The sequence below is a fragment of the Miscanthus floridulus genome, chromosome 9 (assembly GCF_019320115.1).
Source record: "Miscanthus floridulus cultivar M001 chromosome 9, ASM1932011v1, whole genome shotgun sequence".
In the NCBI taxonomy this organism is placed as follows: Eukaryota; Viridiplantae; Streptophyta; class Magnoliopsida; order Poales; family Poaceae; genus Miscanthus; species Miscanthus floridulus.
The window spans coordinates 128,427,420-128,435,955 of NC_089588.1; the positions used below are offsets into that span (position 1 = coordinate 128,427,420).

General features: G+C 42.9%; 1 pseudogene; it reads left to right on the plus strand.

The window, feature by feature from the left end:
* Positions 1–1,352: 1,352 nt before the first annotated feature.
* LOC136482940 (uncharacterized) lies at positions 1,353–2,723 on the plus strand (annotated as a pseudogene).
* The last annotated feature ends 5,813 nt before the right edge of the window (positions 2,724–8,536 follow it).

Genomic DNA, 8,536 nt, shown 5'->3' on the forward strand with positions numbered 1-8,536 from the left:
CCTTTCCATCGGCATACTTCCTGTTTCATCGGCAGTAGTCTTCAAGCCTTCCTTCATCGACATCGACAATAACACCTCCAACCTCATCGGCAACGCCCGAGCCTAAATCAACCTTTTCATCGACCACCCCCAGTCATCGGCAACCGTCTTTACAAGCTAACTTTCATCGGCTATCAGCGTATATAGTAACTTTCCTCCTGCCGATTAGTCCACTCCGATCATTTTGACACGTGCAAAAAACGGTGTCAACACATGCCCCCCAATTTCGGAGTATAAAACCATTAATGCTCCGAAATTTACTCTAGATAACGTTTGCCTTCGCCCGATTACCGTAACTCATCCTCCAAGCCAAAACCAGATCTGTTATCAAATCTAATCAAATCTAATCCTGATTCACGCACCTCAGTAAATATCGCACAATCGCCAACCACTCTTGCCTTGATTATGGTTAAGATACTGAAACAATAATCCATCGGCAAGATCCTCACATAATAATGCTGTCATTTTCAGAATTAAAATATCCTGTACCGATATCTCTTCCAAGTCATGATTACTTGCCATCAACTCATCTGTACAATCTCCTGATTATCGTGCGAACAGTTACCATATCCATCTGAACCACCTCGACCTACATGCGCGCGGTATAGAGATAAGTCCAAAATACCACTACTCCAAGCGGCTTATAAATAGATTCCTCCAGAACGCTCGTCTTCTACCCTCAGACTCCAATCTTTGACATTTTCTCTTTCCGGCGGCGACCCCGACGAACAACTGCGCGACCTCAACCAACATGAACTCTTCTCCAGCGTTAACCTCAAGTCTTCGGCTCGTGCCCCCATCTTCCTCAAGACAATGGCAATCAACTTCGACGTCCCTGCGGTTCGTTCCACTTTCATTACCTTTTACCTCGATTCCCCCAGTTTTTGCAAGTTCATATAGTTGGTGATTTTTCTTTTCTTTTGTTCTCTGGATCCTATAAACTTAGGAACTACGCAACAAATTAGTTATTCCAACCGATCAGCCACATGTCCAATGCCTAGGACCAATGGGCAACCCAGATCCAACTGATCTGATTAACACAAAGGTTAACAGAATCCCCTTTAGAGCCCAAAATTTCTCTCTGAATTTATGGAAAGACACATTCTGATCTTGGCCTAAAACCACCAAAGGGTGGAAAGATTGGTACTTGAGGGTTAATAGATCGATGCAAGTATACTGGGCAGAACAGAAGTTAGACCAATGCATTAGGCTATCTATTGCCGATATGCAGAAGAATGAGTCAATGATGATTGCAGCTGCTTACTTCTGGTCAGACACAATAAATACTTTTATGTTTGGACATGGCCCAGCTATTCCCACACTTGCCGATGTATACATGCTCACTGGTTTGGATATTTCAACTGCCGATGAAGGCTCTATCTATGGCAGAAAATCTGAATATAGGGTGAATACCCGCAACATCGGCGGTTGGACAGGATACATCCAAGAATGCCAGAAGACTAGAACAGTTAATCAGAGGGAACATGCCACATTCTTGAATATGTGGTTAGAAAAATTTATCTTCTGTGGTCGATCAGTAGGACCAACCAACGCTTTCCTCCCCGCCGCTGAACTCCTGGCCAATGGTGTAAGATTCCCTCTCGGCCGATACCTTCTGAGCTCCACTTATCATCTTCTTCATCAAGTGTCTCAGAAACTTCTGCTTGGCGAACCCATCGGCAACTTAGGAGGCCCATGGTGGTTCATCAACATGTGGCTGAATACCCATATGCACAAACGGTTGCAATGGGACTTCTTTGCCCAACAATTCCCACGAGAAATTGCTGAAGACCATGTGCTTGGGGATGAGGAATTGGCAACACGCTCACCTCTCAATTTCGGTGAAGCTATAATTGTCCTCCCTAGAACAGAAGCCAATGAAGACCAGATCGGCAGATTCTTTCAAAGCTTCTACAATGGTCTCTCTCGTGATCATAGGGCCTGGGTGCCTTATATTGACAAAGAAAACAGATTCCCCCTTCTTTTCAACTTTGCTGATGACACTCTGAATCAAGATAATGAGCTCATGATGGCTATCATTACTCCCAGGGCAATTCTAGTGAACACATTCGGTAGCGGGAAAAACACCAATATCACATATGAGTTTTACAACCCATCGGCAGTATCCCGTCAATTGGCTTTTGGGCAACTGCCAATCAAACTTTGTTTTGCCGATGTGATCAAACCCAGAGAAACAATCACCTGCGGAACAGATTGGAACAGGGTAGTGCAACTCTCCCCCGATGCCAATACTACAAATGTCGATATATCCGTCTGGACGCCAGTATCTTTCATCACCGAATCATATAAGCAATGGTGGCGAGAGTGGAGGGAACAACTGTTTGCAACATCGGCTCACACATATCGGCACATGATCGACCCTGAATACGCCATTCCTGATGACGCAGTAAGTTCCTTTTAGCTCCCTTCCGCTTTTTCCTTTCATATATCGGTAACTAACTTTCTCGTGACAGGTTAACAACCCAGCACCAACTATGAGCAAAAGTGGGAAACCCTTCGATCTTCGGCCTGTTTCCCCGATATGACCGATCGGCTACAATGCCCCCACCTTAGCCGCTTTGACTCACCAGAAGATCCATAAGAAGACCATCACCTCCAAGTCCAAATTGGCTACATCTAGGGCCACTCCATCGGCTGCTGCTACAACCTTGGTCAAGGCATTCAAGGTAACAACCTTGTTTATTTCTACTTATGCCGATCACAAACCGTATTAACATTAATCATTAGGGGGTAAGAGCCGCTGCTGGATCATCATCGGCAATTCCTCTGATATCAAGCACCACTTCTTCTGACAAACCTTCTGAGGTATCCCCTTGATTTCACATTTCATCTGTTAAATATCATACCTTACACCTGTTTTGCAGCAACAAATGGGTACATCGGCAAGCGTACCAGATGTCCAAGTTTCACAACCAACAAGTGCCGATGCCCCCCAGCCAACCGTTGCCGATGCCCAAGCAAAGCGCAAAGCCTTGACAGATGTCGAGGCATAGCCAAAACGACAGAAGTCCATGCCGACCCCCACATCTGCCCCAATATCATCGGTCATCATACCCCAAGAGCCAACCATCGATGAGGTTGCAGAGGACATCCCATCGGCAAGCTCAGCCGATCCCCCACACGGCATACTCTAGGTTGCTTCCTCCAGTCAAGCACAGGAAATTGCCTTGAAACAGGTAAACCGATTAACCTAGCTGATTTACAATACTCATACTTATCCTTAACTGACCTCCTTTTCTTTTCCTCAGGAACAAGACTCCCCAAATAGCTTATTCTCCTTTGCCATTGACGTCTCTGACGATGATGGAGAGGAAACAAGTTCTTCCCTTGCACTGGGAACAATATCGGCAGAATACCGCCCAACTGGTAGATGACTCGGACCCTACAAAGGCAATTTTCAAAACAATCCGTGGCCAGGTCCCTGCCGACGTTGAAGAAGTACTCTTCCCAGCAGCCCATTTAGAAAGCCGCCAACTGCAATATCAACGGGCTGCTCAACGTATTGCTGATAGAGCAGCTCAGGCTCAACTCAAAGAGGAGATGCTACAACTGAAACAAATTGCCGATGAGAAGCACAAGGGCATCGGTAACTTGCAGACTTCGGGCGCTGAACTTAAGCAGAAAATCTTAGATTTATCGGCAAAGAAGATAGCTCTATTGGCTGAATTGAAAGAAGTCGAGGCAGCCTTAACTCATGCTCAACAAGAAGAGAGCCAGCTACCCAATGCCATCAAGGCCCTTCAAGCCCAGGCTCGCAAAGCCTTGGCCATGAAGAAAAAACTCAAGCCTGTGGAAGGTGCTGCCGATGAAGACATCAAAGAAATGAAGGAAGCCGACCAAATTCGCCTGCGTGCGATATTAGCTATCCAATCCTTGTTAAATTTGTAAATCTTGTCTATTGCATCGGCACTTTACGAGACATTGACATCCTTGTATAATTCTAGCCGATAGGACTGTTATCGGCACTTATACTTTTATACATCCATCCAGATACTAGGGTAATATTTCTTTAAATATTTTCCATTTAACGCTCTGGGAAACACGACCCCTTCAAGGGTTTCTAGAATATATGCGTTACCAGGAACAGACCGATTTATCCGATATGGACCTTCCCAATTAGGAGACCACTTTCCAAACTTTGAACTTTTAGTCCCAATCGGTAAAATCAATTTCCAGACCAGATCTCCATCGGCAAACTCTTTTACCTTTACCTTCTTGTCATACCATCTGGCTACTCTTTTCTTATTCTCTTCAATGCTAACTAAAGCCCTTAACCGATGACCCGCCACATCTTCCAACTCATCCTTCATAAGAGTATCATAATCATCGGCTGTCAGCTAATTTTGAGAACGTATTCGTCTAGAGCCAATTTTAATTTCCCAAGGCAATACTACGTCATGTCCATATACTAACTGATAAGGCGTTACTTTGGTTGCACCATGACATGACATCCGATATGACCACAAAGCTTCATTTAATACTGTATGCCACCTCCTAGGATTTTCTTCAATTTTCCACTTAATGAGTTTGATGATCCCTTTGTTAGAAGCCTCAGCCTGACCATTAGCTTGAGCATAATATGGAGAAGAATTTAAAACTTTAATTCCCATACCCACAGCAAACTCATCAAATTCTCTCAACGTAAACATAGTACCCTGATCGGTAGTGATAGTTTGAGGAATACCAAATCGGTAAACAATATGCTCTTTCACAAAATCGATCATGTTAGCCGATGTCACCTTTTTTAAAGGAATTGCCTCAACCCATTTTGTGAAATAATCGGTAGCAACCAGAATAAATTTATGTCCTTTGCTTGATGGCGGATAAATCTGACCAATGAGATCAATAGCCCATCCCCGAAACGGCCAAGGTTTAATTATAGGGTTCATAGCCGACGCAGGCACTCTTTGAATATTACCAAACTTTTGACACCCCTGACATCCTTTAAAATATTTAAAACAATCTTCAAGAATAGTCGGCCAATAGTATCCATTCCTTCTGATCGTCCACTTCATCTTGAAAGCCGATTGATGCGCTCCACACACTCCTTCATGAATTTCACCCATCAAACTTTTCGATTCATTACTGCTAACACATCTTAGTAAAACTCCATCTATAGTTCGATAATATAATTCATCATCGAGGAGCACATACTTGGTAGCTTGGAACCTTATACGCCTTTCAACCTTTTTACATGGATCCTTTAAATAATCGACAATCTCCTTTCTCCAATCATCGGTATCGACTGCTGATGTTAGCACTTCCTGAATAGGCTGATACCCTGAGGCATGCTGAGCTAGTCGATTAGCCTCCTCATTATGCAATTGAGGAATGTGTTCAAGACGAAAATCTCTAAACCCTTTCAACAATTGCAAACATCTTTCATAATATGAAATTAAAACTTCACTTCGGCATTCATAAATCCTAGCCAATTGATTTATAACTAGCATAGAATCACCAAAGATTTCAACAGCATTGGCACGTATTTCCTTCAGCAATTCTAACCCTTTTATCAAGGCTTGGTATTCAGCCTGATTGTTTGCCGATGTAGCAACAATCGGCGATGAAAACTCATACTTCTTTCCTTGAGGTGAAATCAACACAATGCCGATACCTGCTCCTTCACCACATGTGGACCCATCGAAGAAAAGTGTCCAAGGAGCAACCTCCAGAGAGTCCACTACATTACAATGCTGAGTGACAAAATCAGCCATAACCTGCCCTTTAACTGCCTTAGTCGATTCGTAACGTAGTTCAAATTCTGATAATGCTAAAATCCACTTGCCGATTCTACCACTTAATATCGGCATCGACAGCATATACTTGACTACGTCGTCTTTGCATATGACCGTACATTCGGCAGATAACAAATAATGTCTTAATTTGACACAAGAAAAGTATAAGCACAGACATAATTTTTCGATGGCCAAATACCTTGTTTCAGCATCCACTAATCTTCTGCTCAAATAATAAATAACACGTTCTTTCCCTTCAAATTCTTGAATAAGAGCTGAACCGATAACGGTATCATCAGTTGACAAATACAACCTGAAAGGTTTCCCGTGTTGAGGATGAACTAGCACCGGAGGATTTGTTAAATATTTTTTAATTTCATCCAGGGCTAACTGCTGCTCAGCTCCCCATACAAATTCCTGATCGGCTTTCAATTTAAGTAATGGACTGAAAGCCTTGATCTTACCCGACAGATTAGATATGAATCTTCTGATGAAATTAATCTTACCAATCAAAGATTGTCATTCAGTTTTATTGGCAGGAGCAATCACCTTGTTAATTGCATCAATAGACCTCCTACTGATTTCGATGCCCCGCTGATGCACCATAAAACCCAAGAATTGTCCTGCCGATACACCAAATGCACATTTATTAGGATTCATCTTCAACCAATGCTTCCTTGTGCACTCCAATATCTTTCGTAGATCGGCTAGATGTTTTGTGATATCTCCAGACTTAATCACTACGTCATCAATGTAGATCTCCACTAATGTGCCGATGTATTCATGAAAAATAAAGTTCATAGCCCTTTGATAAGTAGCACCGACATTTTTCAAACCAAACGTCATGACTATCCACTCAAATAGCCCTACATGACCTGGACATCTAAAAGCAGTCTTGGGAATATCTTCTTCAGCCATGAATATTTGATTGTAGCCTGCATTACCATCCATAAAGCTGATAATTTGATGTCCGGCTGCAGCATCAATCAACAAATTAGCAATCGGCATTGGATAGCCATCCATCGGTGTGGCTTTGTTGAGATTCCTAAAATCAATACAAACACGAAGTTTTTCATTTTTCTTATAAACAGGAACCACATTAGAGATCCACTCTGCATATCGACACTGTCGAATAAACTTTGCCTCAATTAATTTAGTTATTTCGGCCTTAATGTCAAGAAGTATATTAGGATTGCATCGGCGCGCTGGCTGCTGATGTGGCCGAAATCCAGATTTGATAGGTAACCGATGTTCAACTATCGATCGGTCTAATCCAGGCATCTCAGTATAATCCCAAGCAAAACAATCTTTATACTCTTTTAACAAATCAGTCATTTGCTGCTTACACTTGGAATCTAACTTAGCACTAATAAAAGTAGGTCTTGGCCTATCGCCATCACCAATATCTACTTCTACTAAATCATCCGCCGATGTGAACCCTTGACCTAATTTTCCATCATCGGCAAACCTATCCATTAAAATTCTTCTTCAGAACCGACTGCTTGGATCGGTGGAATTTCATAGTCAGCAACTCTAAGGAACCCTCTTTCCCAAACTTCTCCTGATATGCTTCTGGTTCGCTCATAAGTATCTGATTCTGCCGATGCGATGATATAAGAGGAATCACTAGGAACAACCTCAATCTTATCCCCAATCCACTATACGAGGCATTGATGCATTGTAGAAGGAACACAACAATTAGCATGAATCCAATCCCTTCCAAGAAGCAGATTATATGCACCCTTGCCATTAATAACAAAGAACGTCGTCGGTAAGGTTTTGCTGCCAATGGTCAATTCAACGCAGACTGCCCCTTTAGCCGGTGACACATTGCCTTCAAAATCCTTTAGCATCATATCGGTTTTGGTCAAGTCTTGATCTCCCTTGCCAAGTTTCCGATACATCACATAAGGCATAATATTAATCGCAGCCCCTCCGTCAATGAGTATCTTAGATACAGGCTGCCCATCAACTCTGCCTTTCACAAACAAAGCTTTAAGATGTTGTCTCTCGTCATTGGTAGGTTTCTCAAAAACAGCCATCATTGGATCTAGTGTCAACTGAGCTATTTGATCAGAGAGAACAACTTCTTCCTCATTATTAGATAGTGCCAAAAACTCCATCGGCAACATGAATACCATATTAACATCTACCGATGGACCCTTATTTTTGTGTTTTACCTGCCACTGCTGATGACCAGACCTCTCATTGGAGGGATTTTCCTCTTGGTATAAATCCTCCTAATACTCACGTTGCATCCTCCTTCTCTGTGTCTTTGTCAGACCCTCCGGGCACCATTGAGGAAACTTGGTTTTCCAAACCGGCTGATAACAGGTCCTAGTTGATTCTACACGGCGTATATTAGGGTCCCTGTAGAATATTTCCTCATCGGGAACTCTTGTGTTTGCCATCTCCTCAAGCTCCTCTTGATTCCTTGGAAAATATCCAGCGCGTTTACCAAGCCTCTCATGTACACTTAGTCTACCCCCCAGCCGATCATGCACTGATGCTCTGCCTCTGATCGGCTCATTGATAGATAAACCCTGATTACCAGGTTGAAACCTCCTTTCTGACCGATTGACCCCGTAATAACCATTGCACTCAGGGCAATTTTCAACAGTTGGCAATTTAATACCTTCTTCCCAGCAATGGATGAAAAATAGGCACCTCCAATGATCTTTATGCCGATGCCATTCTTCCCGACGTCTCTCTTCTTGCTGTTGTCGATATCGGTCATTTTG